Raw genomic sequence first — 19,308 nt, forward strand, 5'->3', positions numbered from 1 at the left:
ACAAGTCAGTTATTTAGATAAACCAAATGGATAAAAATCAGTAATATGAAACATAAATTTAAAATATTAGGAATGAGGAAGGAGATACAGAAAAATTACTAGTTATTGCTTTATAAACTCTAGACTACTCAAAATTTGAAACCTCACTTAAACAGGGTTTCAGGAAAGTATTAATGAATTAGAAAATGTACATGGATTACATGATGTTAGTAAGTTAGAAAGTGTTAGTAGACATGTAACAATGGAAGAGTAATGAAGAGGGGGGAAAAAGAAATTTACAGAAAGAAAGGAAAAAGATCTAAAAGCAAGCAGAGTTGCTACACAAATACAGGTGAGCTTTAACGATCCTAAATAATAAAAATTATTATATATATATATATAGATAGATAGTTATATAGCTATAAAAATACATCTAGATAAATGTAGGATATATACATAAAAATACACAGGTAACTATATATACTATACAAATATATATTTATAATTCATTGCTATTTGCCAGATCCTATTGTAAGTCTTCAGCATATATTAACTCATTTAATATTCTCAACAATTCTATGAGGTAGATACCATTATTAGCTCCCATTTTGCTAGTCCATAAATCAGATACATAAACAACTTGTAGAAATTCTCAATTATGCAATTTAATTTTAATCAAATATTTGAAAAATAGAGCTACCAAGTGTGAGTTAGATTAGCCTTAAAGATAGTAAAATGTTTTAGAAATTAAAAAGAAAAATTAACAGTAGAGCTCTAAAAGGAGAGTTCAATGAAACAGACTCAAACATACGGGGTTTATTAAATATTTGTTTTAGTTGCTAAGTCCTGTTTGGTTTCTTTTGCATCCCCATGGACTGTAGCCTGCCAGGCTTCACTGTCCGTGGGATTTCCCAGGCAAGAGTATTGGAGTGGGCTGCAATTTCCTTCTCCAGGGGATCTTCCTGATGCAAGAATCAAACCTGTGTCTCCTGTATTGGCAAGAGGATGCTTTACTGCTGAGTCACCAGGGAAACCATTTTATGTATTATAAAATCATAAAAATGAAACTTGGAATGGCATAATGTGAACATAAGCAGTTATTCATATGAAGTGATTTCTTAGCTATTTGTTCCTAATAATGAAATAAAAAAGATAAATATTTCACTTGTCCAACAACAGGGAATTGTTTAAATAAATTTTAGTAAAGCCATACAATGTAATAACATATGATTAAAAATTATAGCATCATTTTTGTTCACCTATACTCTATTTGTACTATGTTGTTGACCTAACTCTTTTTGTACTCTCTGTGTATTATTTATTTCCTAATGTGTCTTATGAAAATAAGCTCAGAGGAAATACCTGTTAACGATTAAGATGATAAATTCTGGATTCCAGTTCCATCACTTGCTGGCTTGTTGCCCTGTATGTTACTTGAGTTAAAAATGGTGTTGGCCTGCCAGAATTGGTTTAAGACACAAAAGATGCTATAGTAAAGAGCATAGCAGGGTATATGGCACATGATAAAAACTCAGTGCATTTTCTAGAGCTACTGTTAGAGAGAGAAAAGAACCTTTTAGTAGCTTCTTCGGGAATTTAAAGAGTTAATTTAAACCAATTTTAAATTCTTAGCTAGTTAATTAGATGATTGATTTTCTGTTTTCTCAGGAGAAATTTTATTGTCCAAGTGAGTCTCCTTTCAGTTCAGTTCAGTGCAATCACTCAGTCATGTCCGACTCTTTGCAACCCCATGAACCACAGTACGCCAGGCCTCCTGTCCATCACCAACTCTCAGAGTCCACCCAAACCCATGTCCATTGAGTCAGTGATGCCATCCAACCATCTCATCCTCTGTCGTCCCTTTCTCCTCCCGCTCTCAATCTTTCCCAGCAACAGGGTCTTTTCAAATGAGTCAGTTCTTGGCATCAGGTGGCCAAAGTATTAGAGTTTCAGCTTCAACATCAGTTCTTCCAGTGAACACCCAGGATTGATCTCATTTAGGATGGACTGGTTGGATCTCCCTGCAGTCCAAGGGACTCTCAAGAGTCTTCGCCAACAATTCTTCAGCGCTCAGATTTCTTTATAGTCCAACTCTCACATCCATGCATGACCACTGGAAAAACCATAGCCTTGACTAGATGGAACTTTGTTGGCAAAGTAATGTCTCTGCTTTTTAATATGCTGTCTACGTTGGTCATAACTTTCCTTCCAAAGAGTAAGCATCTTTTCATTTCATGGCTGCAATTACCATCTGCAGTGATTTTGGAGCCCAGAAAAATAAAGTCAGCCAGTTTCCACTGTTTCCTCATCTATTTGCCATGAAGTGATGGGACCAGATGCCATGATCTTAGTTTTCTGAATGGTGAGCTTTAAGCCAACTTTTTCACTCTCCTCTTTCACTTTCATCAAGAGGCTCTTTAGTTCTTCTTTACTTTCTGCCATAAGGGCGGTGTCATCTGTATAGCTGAGGTTATTGATATTTCTCCCGGCAATCTTGATTCCAGCTTGTGCTTTCTCCAGCCCAGCATTTCTCATGATATACTCTGCATGTAAGTTAAATAAGCAGGGTGACAATATACAGCCTTGATGTACTCCTTTTAGAGATTATTCTTATCCTTGAAGAATGTTGGTGAAAGTTGAATTTTTTTTTTAAGGTTGAAAAAAAACCTCTATGATTACTTGTTTGAAACTTGATGTTCTATTGCTTTAGAAAAATTTGTATAATTGTGTCCAGCTCTTATATTCTTTGAGCTTGAAAATTATATAGAGAGTGCTTCATTTTTCCGAAAAATCCTTTTCCTCCTGCAGAATAGTGCTAATAAATGGAAATCAAGGCAAGACCAGTAATTTTTACTTAATTTGTAAGAATCTGGGACATTCTGTCTAGAGAAAGATGAATGGATACAGAAATTCTTGTTAGTTACAACCTAGTAAATGCTGTTTTTTTGTAATTTTATATGAAAAACTGAGTAGAATTTTCATGTTTCAGATCTAATGCTCTTTATTTTTTATTTAGCAAAATTATGTGATGGTTAATATAAATATTTTATTTCTTATCTTTTAATTAGTCTAGTATGATAAATATTCATATTTATCATATCTTGATAAATATATCTTGCTAAAATAGATTGTATTTTGTGAAATTTTCTTTGAAGAAATTTGGAAAGAGCCCTTATTTAATCTTTGATAAGTGGCAAACTGATACGGACTTTTCCTTTTTAGAAAAAGATGAATTTTAAAACAAACATTTGTGATTTGGGGAATCCTACAGGCATAAAAGTTAGTTTTACTTACAGCCAAAAATGCTGAACATTTATCCATCTTGTAGTAGGAATTTCATTTCTGTAATTGAAATATTCTCATGTTCACATGACTATGAAATAACCGGTCAATTAAACTACAAAGAAATGACTAAATTTAGAATGTGAAAAGATAGTTGAAATTTTTATGTTATCCTCACAGATCTTAATGTGTCTTCTAAAATGACAATAAAAAGGATGAGTGAGTTTCTTTTACTTTCAATCTATGATTTGTGGAGAAGTTCTTGCCTATAGAATTATGTTTGGCAATGCTTGCATGAAGTGTTAGTTGCTCAGTCATATCCGACTCTTTGCAACCACATGGACTGTAGCCCACCAAGCTCCTCTGTCCATGGAGTTCTCCTGGCAAGGGTTTGCCATTCCCTTCTCTAGGGGATCTTTCCCATCTCGGGACTGAACCGGGACTCCTGCCTTGCAGGCAGATTCTTTCCCACTTGAACCACCAAAGTACGTATGAAAAGCATTTAGAATCAGCTAACATTTAAATGCTTATAAGAGCACACTCAGGGTAAAAGTATGTTTTATGCTTCCAAGTCCTATAGCTACATTATAGTGAAATTTCAAATTAATGATGTTTGACACACAGATAGACACACAGCACTTAAAAATAAAAACTGTATATCATATATCTCATGACATTACAGAATCTAGAACTCTTAAACATCAGAGGATCTCTTGAGGCCTAGGTTCAGAACTGGTACACCGTTTGCCATATTCTTTTGGCCAAGGTATCAGTATCAGCTTAAAATCAAGGAGTATGGAAATAGACTCTACTTTTTGGTGAGAGGAGCTACAAAGTCACGTTGCAGAGTGTATAGATATGGGAAGGGGTGTAGAAATGGGCCCATTTTTCACCGGTCTTTTATAGACCACTCCTGGCTTCAGTTACACATGTCTCTCCCCAAAGCAAAATTTCTTCATTCCAACTCAGCACCTTCAGAAATCTCATCTGGTTTTAGCATCATGTTAATTCCAAGGTCTTGTAAACTGCATAAATTTCTGATGTGTTTTCTCAAATGTAGCTCCAAAAAGGGGGAAAATGAGAGGTACCAAGCAGTCACTGGTCCATAGCAATTCTGAAACCATGCTGGAAAAAAATATCCTGTCCCTCAACTCCAAAAAAAGAGGAAATGTTCCTTGATTAGGTCCTGACTTTTCCTCTGACAGTAACTTTCTAGGTCATTGCTCCCCATGGCCTGCTCTGGAGTTTTTGCTCTGCCTGTGGTAATATCCTTCCTAATCTGTTGCTTTTCTTGGCTGCTTTTGAAGCAACACTTTGAAGTTTTCTTAGACTTATTCCTGCTCATAGAAGGTTGGAGCCCCAGAGGTGTTTTGCAGTTTGAACAATTTAAATCTCTTTTATTACTGGCTGGTGGCTCTTTTACCTATGAAACTTACTATAAACTTTTGTGGGCTTTCTCTGTGTCTGGTATAGTTTACTATCCACTACAAAACCCAAACCACAGTTGTTTTCCAGAAATGTTTCTATTTATACACTTTATTTTCCAGTTTTTTTTTTTTTTTTTCTGATTTGGCATCTGTGAGACCACAACTTAAATATTTCTAGAAGCCCCAGTCCTCATTGCTTCTCTCCCCACTAGACTCCACATAATTCTTTTAGAGTTCTTAACAAAGGACCTTGCAATCATAGCCTAGACTTGATTGTGGTCCCTGGGCATCATTTCACTTTGAAAAACTTTTTCTTTAGCTGGAAAGACTAGAGATGAGAAACAATTTTATTTTCCAATGTAGTTACCCTAGGCTTCTCTATATTCGCTCTAATATGACTTGCAAATGGACAAGTACTTTCTTGATTCTATCTTTATTAACATGCCTTATCATATGTAGTAAGACTAATGGACATTGTAACTATATCATCTGAAAAGTCATCTTGCCAAGGTCCATAAATTCATTAGGTATTTATTATCTCACTTTAAATTTACCATAGGCCAAAGTTTTACATTTATTGCTACAAAACACATCACCATTTTTTCTCCAGCATCCATGATAATTTCAGTACTTTTTCAATTTTTAGTAATAATTCTCTTGCATTTTTCTATCTTTTGTAAGAACTTTCAGCCTCTGACTACCACCTCATTGTAGATCGAGTACATATATTTTAGGTTTCTGTTATAATGATTAGTACTGAACTTCTAGGTACAGTTTTCCTATCAATTAGGTATTGTCACATAAAAAGCCACCCCCAGCTCATTGGTTTAGAACAATATGCATATGTTATTGCTTACTAGACTATGGTTTGGGTGGAGGGTCCTGTAGATTTGTAGTAGGTTTGATTGATCTGCCATCTTTTTCACCAGTTGTTACTATCTCCTTAAGAGTAAGGCTACCAGCTACGCCCCTGCTTGTATTCTAAGCCTGTCTGAGAGGTGTGAGCTGTTGACTGGAGATGGAACTTGGAAATTCTTGAGTGTTTATGTGGTATTACCTGCCACAGGTCCTTGTCTTCCACAGCTGATTCTGTGTCTTCTGAGCTTGCACCTGAATTTCTCAGATGTCCTTCCTAATCATGTAATGACTATTGAGTACAGTGACCTTGAGATGGTCTAATAGCCTGTCTATAGCCATGGCCCATAAAATTTAAAAAAAAAAACAAAAAATTCTGCAGACATTTTGCTGACACATGTTAAATATTCAATTTGAAACATAAACTGCAAAAACATTTCCTTCCCTCAAACTCTATAAAGATCTCCCTCAAAAAGTTTATGATAGTGTTACATACTTGAAACAAAAAGCTAAGAATCTCATGAGAGTGAAAGCTAACATTTAAATCTATCATTGAATGATAGAAAGCTCAAGGCATTTAAACTTTTAAGCCTCAGAAAGGATGAGACTTTTTAATGTTTTGAGGCAGAAGAATATCATCATGAAGTAAATATTTAAAGAAGATTAAGGAATTCTCTGATGGTCCAGTGTTAGGACTCCATGCTTCCATTGCAGGGGCCATAGGTTTGATTGCTGGTTAGGGATATAATATCCTGCATGCTGCATGGCATAAAAAAATCAATAATATTAAAAATAAAAAAGATTAGCTTGGTATAATAGATAGTTTAGATAGCATATTGAAAAGCAGAGACATTACTTTGCCAACAAAGGTCTGTCATATCCTGCATGCTGCATGGCATAAAAAAATCAATAATATTAAAAAATAAAAAAAGATTAGCTTGGTATAATAGATAGTTTAGATAGCATATTGAAAAGCAGAGACATTACTTTGCCAACAAAGGTCCGTCTAGTCAGGGCTATGGTTTTTCCAGTGGTCATGTATGGATGTGAGAGTTGGACTGTGAAGAAAGCTAAGCACCGAAGAATTGATGCTTTTGAACTGTGGTGTTGGAGAAGACTCTTGAGAGTCTCTTGGACTGCAAGGAGATCCAACCAGTCCATTCTGAAGGAGATCAGCCCTAGGTGTTCCTTGGAAGGAATGATGCTAAAGCTGAAACTCTAGTACTTTGGCCACCTCATGCAAAGAGTTGACTCATTGGAAAAGACTCTGATGCTGGGAGGGAATGGGGGCAGGAGGAAAAGGGGCCAACAGAGGATGAGATGACTGGATGGCATCACTGACTTGCTGGACGTGAGTCTGAGTGAGCTCCGGGAGGCCTGGCGGGCTGCAATTCATGGGGTCGCAAAGAGTCGGACATGACTGAGCGACTGAACTGAGTACTGAGAATGAAGGAAGCGGCTAGATATATTGTGTCAAACATGAAAAGATTAGTTCACACAGGAATTAAAGTATATGTAAGCCATAACATTTCATTGGTATATTAATTAATTAATTAATTAATTCAACAAACACTTGTTGAATGTATATAAATTGTTGGGCCTTGTGCAAAGCATGAGAGCTGCAACATGAATTAGGATTAATATCATTTTCAAGAAGGAGAGAATTATAAAATAAATCTCACAAAATATGGGAAGCTACTCAGAAGTCAGCATTGTAGGTGATGATAAAGTACTATAAATATTTATTCTTAGAGAAACCAATCTTATTCCTAGAGTTTTATAATTATTATAAAGTGTAGGTTAATTATGAATAGAAACTGGTTTATTTCTTTTATCCTAATATATAAAAATACAAATTGATAGATAATTTTGTGTAAAGACATAAAATTAAGTTTGTTATTTTCTTGAAGCTACATGACAAGTGGTGGAAAGTATACACTGTTATTAATGTGAACATGTAATGTATATGTAATGTCACCTTTATGCTAAACCAAAACAGATGACTGTGATCTAAATCCAGATCTCATATTTAAGTGTTTTGGAATTGCACAACAATTTCTGGGCTGGAAATGTGCTAAATAGTTAAAAGACATTTTGAGACAGCTGAGTCATTTTATCTTATACTATAGTCTGATTTCATAATGCTAGAATTTTATACATATGGATAGAATAAGTATCATATGCCTCTAAGAAGCTTTCCCTTTCTATGCTCTTTGTTCTGTTTTCTTGTTTTTCACATTTTCATTTCTATACTCCTCCTCCTCATTTCATTGTCACCTTTTTCACCCCCATCAGTTTTTCCCTTTTCATTCTGTTCTTTTATCCCCTTTTTTCTCAATACTGTCACCTCTTTCTTTCAGTTTCCTATTCTCCTTCTTTGCCTTCTTTCTTATGCTTTCCTTCTTACCTCAACAGATTGTCAGTAATGTTCTCTTATTTTTTAAATATAATGATAGATTATGTCAATTCTAAATTAATAAAATATGTAGTAGCTATTAGTACAAGCAATTATGAACTGATTGGAAAAAAAAATACTTGAGGATGTTTTCACATACAATAAGTGCATGCTAATTAGGTAGTATGAAGCTTGACTTTCAGAGAGAAGATTCATAATAAATGTTTGAATGAATTTTGAGAATTTTAATATCCTATATGCATTTTAAAATCCTCATTTCAAGTTCTCTGGCATAAATCAAAATCAAGTTAATAAATCATAATAATTTAAAAAATGCATTATTTTAATGATGCATTCTACTGCTGGGAAATGGCTTCCTAGGTAGTGCTAGTGGTAAAGAACATGCCTGCCAATGCAGGAGACGTAAGAGATGCAGGTTCGATTCCTTGGTTGGGAAGATCCCCTGGAGGAGGGCATGGCAACCACTCCAGTATTCTTGCCTGGAGAATTCCATGGAGAGAGGAGCCTGGTGGTCTGCAGTCCATCTGGTTGCAAAGAGTTGGACATGATTGAAGCAAGTTAGCATGGCAGGTCACTGCTGTGAAAAATACTTTTAATTTATTGGCAAGATTACTTAAGTCAGATTAACAAGTTGGAGCTTCTACCATGTGTGAGAAGTAGCCTACGGAACAGAATATGTTATTGGATACTACCCTTAAGAAGTTGATACTGTGAAGTTTTAGAAATCATTGGTTGCATGTGAGTGCACATTGGGGCATGAGTGGGAGATAAATAAGATGGTAACTACATTAATTTATGTATCTAATGTTTAATATTAAGCCTCTGCTACTTGCTGGGCACAGTGCTAGGTATTAGAAGGATGCAGAGAGGAATAAAGGTGGGCACTAAGTGGAAAGTTTTACAGACTCACAGGGGGAGACAGCTGTGTATATAAGTTTAACCAAATAAAAAACAGAGAAAGATAGTCACCATGAGGACACTGATCTATTCTTTATTGGTTAATAAAGAATGTTAGAGAATGCTGTTGTTGTTAGGTATTAAAGGAGATGGGGAAGTAACATTTATTAAGCAGTTACTACTTTACAAATACTTAGGCAGACTCTGTAAATATTTAATCTCTTCTGGTCCTCCTAATAACGTTATAAATCCACTTGTATAGATTCAGGAGGTGAGGTTCACAACAGTTGTGACTTGTCACATTAGTAAATGGAAGAGGCAGGATTTGAACCCAGATCTTTTTGACTTTTAAGATAGTATTATTTCTATTATTGTTTTCAAGAGTTTGCACTTCATTTGACTCTTGTTGGAAAATAGTATGACTGAAATATAATAGTATGATTTGAGATATCCAGTCATATTGAAAATAAAATTATACTCTGGACAGTAAGTAATAGTAAGGTTCTATGCTGGGTGTTTGAAGGAAAGAATGAAGATAGGAATACTGGTGGAGAAGGGATCTAGACTCTAGAGGCAGAGAGATACAGGATGACAGAAATAAAAAATCTGTCCTAAAGAATAGTCAGTAGATCTTTGGAGTTCTAGGGCCTTAGGAAAGTTGGTGAGATATTTCTCAATACTAACTTAGCAAAAAGTGAATATCTGTATGATTCAGTAATTCTGGCTTATAGCTTGGGTAGCAATAAACAAAATACAAGCCAAAAGACTAAGAGGCACACAGCGGGTAAGGAGGTGTTGGTGTGAGTAGGAACACTAGCAAGCAGAATGTGTAAGTGAATGCATAAGTCTGTTTTGAATAGATATTTGGGCTTCAGCTCTTCATAGACATTATTCAGTTCTCACGATTCTAAGGTAAATATTGTGTCATTTTCTGGATGAAAAAAGGTAGACATAGACGGATTAGGTGGATTACCCAAACCCACAGCCTTCAAGTAACAGTGACAAGATATAGACCATATTTTCTGGCCCCTGTTTTATTCCAGTACACTTTCAAAAAGGAGCTTGCTGTTTTCTGTGCAGGAGGCTAAAATGGCATGATAAGGATAGAAGTAAATAGGTATTTCTGGCTGAGGTGTAGGTAGAGGAGGTCAGTTTGTAACATTTAAAATTGGAGTTAAATAGCTTTCTTAATGACTTTTTAGTTCAAAATTAAGTCAGATTGCCAAGAAATACAGCGTGAAGGAATTGGAAACATTCTATATCCTCATCACTTAATGTAGCTGGACATCTTGGACCACATGAAGGCTGTCAAATATTTTACCATTTTTATTACTGTGAGTTTGATTTCTCTCAAGTTCTTCACATTAAAATAAGGGTTTCATTTTACTAATGAAATTTTAGGAGAGGTCTCTCTATTGGGTTCAGACTCTGTTTCATTTATTGAAAGATTCACTTTTCTCATTAAAAAAAAAAATCTTTATAGTTTAAAATTTTGGTGATTCCTTATCAACTCCTGAAACTGAATGTGGCATTTATAATTTTTCTTAAGACGTTTCCTCTGATAATCTCATAATATTTGAGAAACGTGTGAGGAAGACACTGACCCATGGCCCTTTTATGTTAGAAAGTGCTTTAGAGACCACTCGATCATATAACCTTGCCTTTAACGTAAGAAAACAGAGACCCAATCCAGTTAAATGATGGGATCGGGATTGCATAATTTGTTCCTAACATGATAGGAACTGGAAAGGCCTCTTTGTCCAGTGCTCTTTCAGTGCAGAGGAACATTGAAATTCCTTCTTGATTCTTGAATTTGTCTTCTCTGCGAGTTTATTTTTAGGTGTCTTTGCCTCGTGACTGAATCATTTTGTGATGGGAAATGTCTATAATGATTTCATCAATCAGGGGGAGGTGTTCCTTTTTTTTTGGGCAGTATATATTATGGGAATCCAGTAGTGCAGACAAAAGAAATGGTTAGTGCCAAGCTGTCTTTTGGGGCATTCATTTGGTAAGGCTATGTGGAAAATGAGGATCATTTTTTCTCCTAAAGAGATTGTACAATTTACATCTTCTTGGAATCCACAGAGAAACTTGGTAAATATTATAAATATTTCCTCTGGAAGCAGATGTATGTTAAGATGTGTGTTTTTCAAGTTAGCTGCATCATAAATACTTAATATACTGTATTTAAATCTGAATTATAGTTCTCTAAATTACTTTTAAATATACGAAAAGGGGAAGGTCTTAACAAGGCAAAAATATTCCTGTTTATAGTAATGTGAAGTAAATTACCTTGTAAAATTTTTAATTTTCCCAAGATACAAATAACATAAACCCTCAAAAACCAAGCAAGTGCATAGTATTTATTATTATTATTATTCATTTATTTATTCAGCAAACATTTTTGAGTACCTGGTATGGCTAGCTGCTGGAAGTCCCAGGCTAAATCTGTAGTCTCTCAGTCCTTGTCAGCCACTCTCCCCATCAGTTCCTGCTCCAGGCACCAGCGTCCTTCAAAGCCTTCAACCTCTGAGCCTCCTGCCATCTCCTAGCATTTGTACATCTGTTTCCTTTGCCTCCTCCCTTCTTCTCCTTGCTTGGGGGTATCTCCTACTCATCCCTGTGATGGCAGGAAGAATTCTCTGATCCCCTGATCCCATTGCTCTATGCTATTATAATTCATCTTCATCTTTAGAGTGAAATGTTTGTTTAACCCTAAGATGCAGGTATCTGTGTTTAACCCTAAGAAAGTATGTGTGTCTGTTTTTCTAGCCATCAGTTTCTCATGACTTACAGATGCTCAGTGTTTTTTGAATGAATAAAATTTGGCTTCTGAGACATATCAGCTATTTGGAGATGAAGTTTAAAAAATCTAGTAAAAGATGAAAATGTGGGTATATGAAGTAAATGAATTACCTTTAACAGGGGAAAATGAGGTAGTTGAGGGAGGCTTCTCAAGAGGAGAGATACCTAAGCTCCATCCTGAAGAATGCCCAAGAATTTGCCAGAAGAGGAACATGAATGAGCAGTCCTGCATTTTATATTGAAGGAAACATAATAGCAAAGGCAGAAAAATAGGAAGAATATAGCATGTTTACCTAAAGATACTGCTTTTGTATCAGTGTTATCAAAATCAATACTGTACTGTCATCTTACATATAGAACTTTAACAACACCTCTTCAATAAAAAGGATTTATACACTCACTATTCTGAAAGAACAGAGTCATATCTTCTTAGCTTGTGAAGCAATTTCCTCTCCATGAGATTGTTCTGAAAAATTTACCTTAAAAAATATCAAGAAAGGAGCAGGTGGGACATTTCACAGCTTTAATAAAAAGGTAGTACATAAGAAAAATTATTCTATTAAAATATTTAAAAATGAGTTTTCTGTTTACTTAAAGTAGAAAATTCAGATATCCCATCATATGAAATGCATTCATGTATTGAAAAAGTATCCATTTTAGATGTAGGAAATAATAGAATCAAAAAGTTATACCTCTATCAGAGGTGCTTCCTTTGATAAAGCAAGATTCATTTGCCTTCCTTCCCATTCTCACCACCCTAGGTGCCAAAGCCTTTTTTCTTTGTAGACATATAGATTTGTCTACACTAACTACACAAATAGAGAATTGGTTACTAACTGTCTCACTAAAGTTATTTATAATGAACTAAAGAAGAGATCATTTGGACAAATGAGGTACGGACTGCCAAATCATGGCTGAGTTTGTCCCATCATGCTACTTGCGTATCTGTAGAGATCAGTTTATGTTTGGCTTTGTTATGTGACTGCTGTTTTCATGATCAAACTTGTGGATATGCATAACAATTACATCTTACATATTTGATTTCATATAATCTCATGGTTACACATTCTGTTTCTATTCAGAGTGATATCAGTTCACTTCTGTATTCCACAGAATCTTCTTGAATTGGTTTGGAAGATATTCATACTTTTAAAAATGTTCTCAAATTATCATTTATCAGGCAACTTTTACGAACATGACATTGTTGCTGGTCCTCTTCTTAACTGTCTTATTTTGTTTTTGCAGTAACCTGTGTAGTAGACATTACTTTACAGTTATATCTTACAGTTACATCATAACACTGTGCTTTTCAGTAGCTGTGGAAAAGAAGTACTCATTTATTCCATTGCATTCTCTATTGTTCCTAGACAATAATGATTTACAACAGTGATTTGTATCACTGAGCCTTTATTGTGTGGCAGGACCTAAATGTTTTACATATATTAATTTAAGCAGTCCTCCCTATAATGGTATAGTGTCTAGCTTATAATTAGCAAGTTGGGTGAGGAAGCTGAGGGCACAGACTATGTAAATAATTCTTCTAAGATCACAAAGCTAGTGAGTGATAGAGTCCAGATTTAAGTCCAGAATCCATCAAAGTATATTGTCTTTTATGGTACTGTATTGTCTTGTGATGACTACCTACTGGCTGGTGTGTGGTTAAAAGAAGAGAGATCAGATGAAAGAGATGATCTGTTTGTGATTGAGATGAACCTAAAAGTAATTGGACAGAGGGCTCTATGCTACTTTCATTTGTTGTTTTTATTTAGTTGCCTAGTTGTGTCTGACTCTTGTCACCACAGGGATTTGAGATCTTTCGGGCAAGAATACTGGAGTTGGTTGCCATTGCGCTTCTCCAGGGGATCTTCCTGACACAGAGATCAAATACTCATTCAGTTCAGTTCAGTTCAGTTCAGTCGCTCAGTCGTGTCCGACTCTTTGCGACCCCATGAATTGCAGCACGCCAGGCCTCCCTGTCCATCACCAACTCCCAGAGTTCACTCAGACTCATGTCCATTGAGTCAGTGATGCCATCCAGCCATCTCATCCTCTGTCGTGCCCTTCTCCTCCTGCCGCCAATCCCTCCCGGCATCAGAGTCTTTTCCAATGAGTCACCTCTTCGCCTGAGGTGGCCAAAGTTTTGGAGTTTCAGCTTCAGCATCAGTCCTTCCAAAGAACACCCAGGGCTGACCTTTAGAATGGACTGGTTGGATCTCCTTGCTATTACCTGCCCCCATCTCCTGCGCTGCAGACAGGTTCTTTACCAGTGAGCACTGGGGAAGCCCAGATCAGGTCAGTTCAATCACTCAGTTGTTTCCGACTCTTTGTGACCCCATGAACCGCAGCACACCAGGCCTCCCTGTCCATCAGCAACTGCTGGAGTTTACCCAAACCCACGTCCATTGAGTTGATGATGCCATCCAGCCATCTCATGCTCTGTAATCCCCTTCTCCCCTTGCGCTCAATATTTCCCAGCCTTGGGCTCTTCGCATCAGGTAGCCAAATTATTGGACTTTCAGCTTCAACATCAGTCCTTCCAATGAACATCCAGGACTGATTTCCTTTAGGATGGACTGGTTGGATTTCCTTGCAGTCCAAGGGACTCTCAAGAGTCTTCTCCAACAGTTCAAAAGCATCAATTCTTTGGTGATGGTGTGAAGAAAGCAATTCCTCAGCTTTCTTTATAGTCCAACACTCACATCCATACATGACCACTGGCAAAACCATAGTCTTGACTAGACGAGCCTTTGTTGGCAAAGTAATGTCTCTGCTTTTTAATATACTGTCTAGGTTGGTCATAACTTTCCTTCCAAGGAGTAAGCATCTTTTAATTTCATGGCTGCAATCACCATCTGCAGTGATTTTGGAGCCCAGAAAAATGAAGTCTGACACTGTTTGCACTGTTTCCCCATCTGTCTGTCATGAAGTGGTGGACCGGATGCCATGATTTTAGTTTTCTGAATGTTGAGCTTTAAGCCAACTTTTTCACTCCCCTATTTCACTTTCATGAAAAGGCTCTTTAGTTCTTCTTCACTTTCTGCCATAAGGGCGATGACATCTGCATATCTGAGGTTATTGATATTGCTCCTGGCAATCTTGATTCCAGCTTATGCTTCCTCCAGCCCAGCATTTCTTTTGATGTACTCTGCATATAAGTTAAATAATCAGGGTGACAATATACAGCCTTGAAGTACTCCTTTTCCTATTTGGAGCCAGTCTGTTGTTCCATGTCCAGTTCTAACTGTTGCTTCCTGACCTGCATACACATTTCTCAAGAGGCAGGTCAGGTGTTCTGGTATTTCCATCTCTTTCAGAATTTTCCACAGATTATTGTGATCCACACAGTCAAAGGCTTTGGCATAGTCAATAAAGCAGAAATAGATGTTTTTCTGGAACTCTCTTGCTTTTTCCATGATCCAGCAGATGTTGGCAACTTGATCTCTGGTTCCTCTGCCTTTTCTAAAACCAGCTTGAACATCTGGAAGTTCACAGTTCGCATATTGCTGAAGCCTGGCTTGGAAAATTTTAAACATTACTTTACTAGCATGTGAGATGAGTGCAATTGTGTGGTAGTTTGAGCATTCTTTGGCACTGCCTTTCTTTGGGATTGGAATGAAAACTGACCTTTTCCAGTCCTTTTGGCCACTGCTGAGTTTTCCAAATTTGCTGGCATATTGAGTGTAGCACTTTCACAGCATCATCTTTCAGGATTTGAAACAGCTCAACTGGAATTCCATCACCTCCACTAGCTTTGTTCATAGTGATGTTTCCTATGGCACTTGACTTCACATTCCAGGATGTCTGGCTCTAGGTGAGTGATCACACCATCATGATTATCTGGGTCGTGAAGATCTTGTTTGTACAGTTCTTCTGTGTATTCTTGCCACCTCTTCTTAATATCTTCTGCTTCTATTAGGTCCATACCATTTCTGTCCTTTATCGAGCCCATCTTTGCATGAAATCTTCCCTTGGTATCTCTAAGCTTCTTGAAGAGATCTCTAGTCTTTCCCATTCTGTTGTTCTCCTCTATTTCTTTGCAGTGATCGCTGAGGAAGTCTTTTTTAACTCTCCTTGCTATTCTTTGGAACTCTGCATTCAGATGCTTATATCTTTCCTTTTCTCCTTTGCTTTTCACTTCTCTTCTTTTCACAGCTCTTTGTAAGGCCTCCTTAGACAGCCATTTTGCTTTTTTGCATCTGTTTTTCTTGGGGATGGTCTTGATTTCTGTCTCCTGTACAGTGTCACGAACCTCCATCCATAGTTCATCAGACACTGTGTCTATCAGATTTATTCCCTTAAATCTGTTTCTACTTCCACTGTATATTCATAAGGGATTTGATTTAGGTCATACCTGAATAGTCTAGTGATTTTCTCCACTTTCTTCAGTTTAAGTCTGAATTTGGCAATAAGGATTTCATGATCTGAGCTGCAGTCAGCTCCCGGTCTTGTTTTTGCTGACTGTATAGAGCTTCTTCATCTTTGGCTGCAAAAAATATAATCACTCTGATTTTGGTGTCGACCATCTAGTGATGTCCATGTGTCTTCTCTTGTGTTGTTGGAAGAGGGTGTTTGCTATGACCAGTGTGATCTCTTGGCAGAACTCTATTAACCTTTTCCTGCTTCACTCTCTACTCTAAGTCCAAATTTCCCTGTTACGCCAGGTGTTGGCTTTCTACTTTAGCATTTCAGTCCCATATAACAACAAGGACATCTTTTTTGGGTGTTAGTTCTAGAAGGTCTTGTAGGTCTTCATATAACTGTTCAACTTCAGCTTCTTCAGTGTTACTGGTCAAGGCATAAACTTGGATTACCGTGATATTGAATGGTTTGCCTTGGAAACGAACAGAGATCATTCTGTCGTTTTTGAGACTGCATCCAAGTACTGCATTTCAGACTCTTGTTGACTATGATGGCTACTCCATTTCTTCTAAGGGATTCCTCCCCACACTAGTAGATATAATGCTCATCTGAGTTAAATTCATCCATTCCAGTCCATCTTAGTTCACTGGTTCCTAGAATGTTGATGGTCACTCTTGTCATCTTCCTGGGGAAGCCCAGATACTAAGTAGCAAATACTTTCCTTTCCTTTATTTTATATAAGCCCTGTATTACTTGGCATATTTGTTATTTAGTTGCTAAGTTGTGTCCAGCTATTTGTGATGCCATGGACCACAGCACACCATGCTTTCCTGTCCTTCACTTTCTCTGTAGTTTGCTGGAACTCATGTCCATTGAGTTGATGATGCCATCCAACCATCTCATCGTCTGTCACCCCCTTCTCCTTCTGCCATCAGTGTTTCCAAGCACCAGGGTCTTTTCCAATGCTCTTCTCATTAGGTGGCTAATGTATAGGAGTTTCAGCTTCAACATTGGTCCTTCAAATGAATATTCAGGGTTGGTTTACTTTAGGATTGACTCGTTTGATCTCCTTGCTGTCCAAGGGACTCTCAAGAGTGTTCTCCAGCACCACAGTTTGACAGCATCAATTCTTCTGCACTCAGCCTTCTCTATGGTCCAACTTGCATATACAAACATGACTACTGGAAAAATCATAGCTTTGACTATTCAGTACACACAGACACACAGACAGACATACACACACATATCCTAGAGAAACAAATCTGTTCATTGTGTCCTTAGTATTCTACTGGGAACTGAAGCTAGAAGAGTGAACAGTGAGGCAACTATATACATCCCTCACCTCTCCATTATCATACCTTCTCCTTATCTGAGAATGTGTGTTCATTTCCCTGAAGTTTCCACTGTGACCTTTTTGAGGGCAGAACCCAAGTCTTACTTATCATGCTTACTCCCGAACCCAGCAAATTGGAAATCCTCAACAAATAACAAGTGCTCTATAGATATTTGTTGACTAAAAAAAAAGGAAGGAAGGAAATGAATGAAAAAACAAGAACAATAATGTGTTAAGATGCCATAGACCACAAACATTAAGTTCTATTACTTTCATTCAAATTCTTTATTTAAATTTCTTAAATTTAATGGTGCTTGTGACAAAGTATGACAGCATTGGCAGTGTTATAACAGTCTTCCTTAAAATTGTTAGCTCAGTCACTCAGTCATTTCTGACTCTTTGTAACCCCATGGACTGCAGCAAACTAAGCCTCCCTGTCCATCACCAACTCACAAAACTTGCTCAAACTCATGTCCATCAAGTGGCTGATGCCATCCAACCATGTGATCCTCTGTCATCCCCTTCTCCTCCTGCTTTCAGTCTTTCCCAGCATCAGGGTCTTTTCCACTGGAGTATCAGCTTCAGCATCAGTCCTTCAATGAATATTCAGGACTGATTTCCTTTAGGATGGACGTGTTGGATCTCCTTGCAGTCCAAGGGACTCTCAAGAGTCTTCTTCAACACCATACTTCAAAAGCATCAATTCTTTGTGCTCAGCTTTCTTTATGGTCCAACTCTCACATCCATACATGACTAGCCGGACTTTGTTGGCAAAGTAATGTCTCTGCTTTTTAATATGCTGTCTAGATTTGTCACAGCTTTTCTTCGAAGAAACAAACATCTTTTAATTTCATGGCTACTGTTACCATCTGCAGTGATTTTGGAACCCAAGAAAATAAAGTCTCTGTTTCCATTTTTTCCCCTTCTATTTGCCATGAAGTGATGGCAGTATTGCCATGAGTTAGTTAATTAATTTATTTTAATTGGAAGCTAATTACTTGACAATATTGTAGTGGTTTGTGCCATACATTGACATGAATCAGCCATGGGTGTACATGTGTCCCCTATTCCTAACCCCCTTCCCTCGTCCCTCCCCTTCTCATCCTTCAGCGTCATCCCAGTGCACCAACCCTGAGCACCCTGTCTCATGCATCAAACCTGGACTGGTGATCTATTTCACATATGGTAATATACAAGTATCAATGCTATTCCCTCAAATCATCCCACCTTGCCTTCTCCCACAGAGTTCAAAAGTCTGTTCTTTATATCTGTGTCTTTTTTGCTGTCTCATATATAGGGTCATTGTTACCATCTTTCTAAATTCCATATATATGCATTAATATACTGTATTGGTGTTTTTCTTTCTGACTTACTTCATTCTGTATAATAGGCTCCAGTTTCATCCACCTCATTAGAACTGATTCAAGGGCATTCTTTTTAATAGCTGAGTAATACTCCATTGTGTATATGTACCACAGATTTCTTATCCATTCATCTGCCGATGGATATCTACATTGCTTCTATGTCCTAGCTATTGTAAACAGTGCTGCAATAAACATTGGGGTACACGTGTCTCTTTCAATTCTGGTTTCCTTGGTGTGTATTCCCAGCAGTGAGATTGGTGGGGTCATATGGCAGTTATATTTCCAGATTTTAAAAGAATCTCCACACTGTTCTCCATAGTGGCTGTATTAGTTTGCATTTCCACCATCAGTGTAAGAGGTTTCCCTTTTCTCCACACCCTCTCCAGCATTTATTGCTTGTGGACTTTTGGATAGCAGCCATTCTGACTGGTGTGAAATGGTACCTCATTGTGGTTTTGATTTGCATTTCTCTGATAATGAGTGATGTTGAACTTCTTTTCATGTGTTTGTTAGCCATCTGTATGTCTTCTTTGGAGAACTATCTGTTTAGTTCTTTGGCCCATTTTTTGATTGGGTCATTTATTTTTCTGG

The 19,308-nt window shown here is 37.2% G+C and overlaps 1 protein-coding gene across 1 annotated transcript in view; it reads left to right on the forward strand.

Annotated features, from left to right (window-relative positions):
* The window catches only part of DPYD (dihydropyrimidine dehydrogenase), a 916,336-nt gene that overhangs the window by 182,110 nt on the left and 714,918 nt on the right, over window positions 1-19,308 (forward strand). The window lies entirely within an intron of this gene.

Source organism: Oryx dammah, unplaced genomic scaffold (assembly GCF_014754425.2).
Source record: "Oryx dammah isolate SB20612 unplaced genomic scaffold, SCBI_Odam_1.1 HiC_scaffold_28, whole genome shotgun sequence".
Classification (NCBI taxonomy): Eukaryota; Metazoa; Chordata; class Mammalia; order Artiodactyla; family Bovidae; genus Oryx; species Oryx dammah.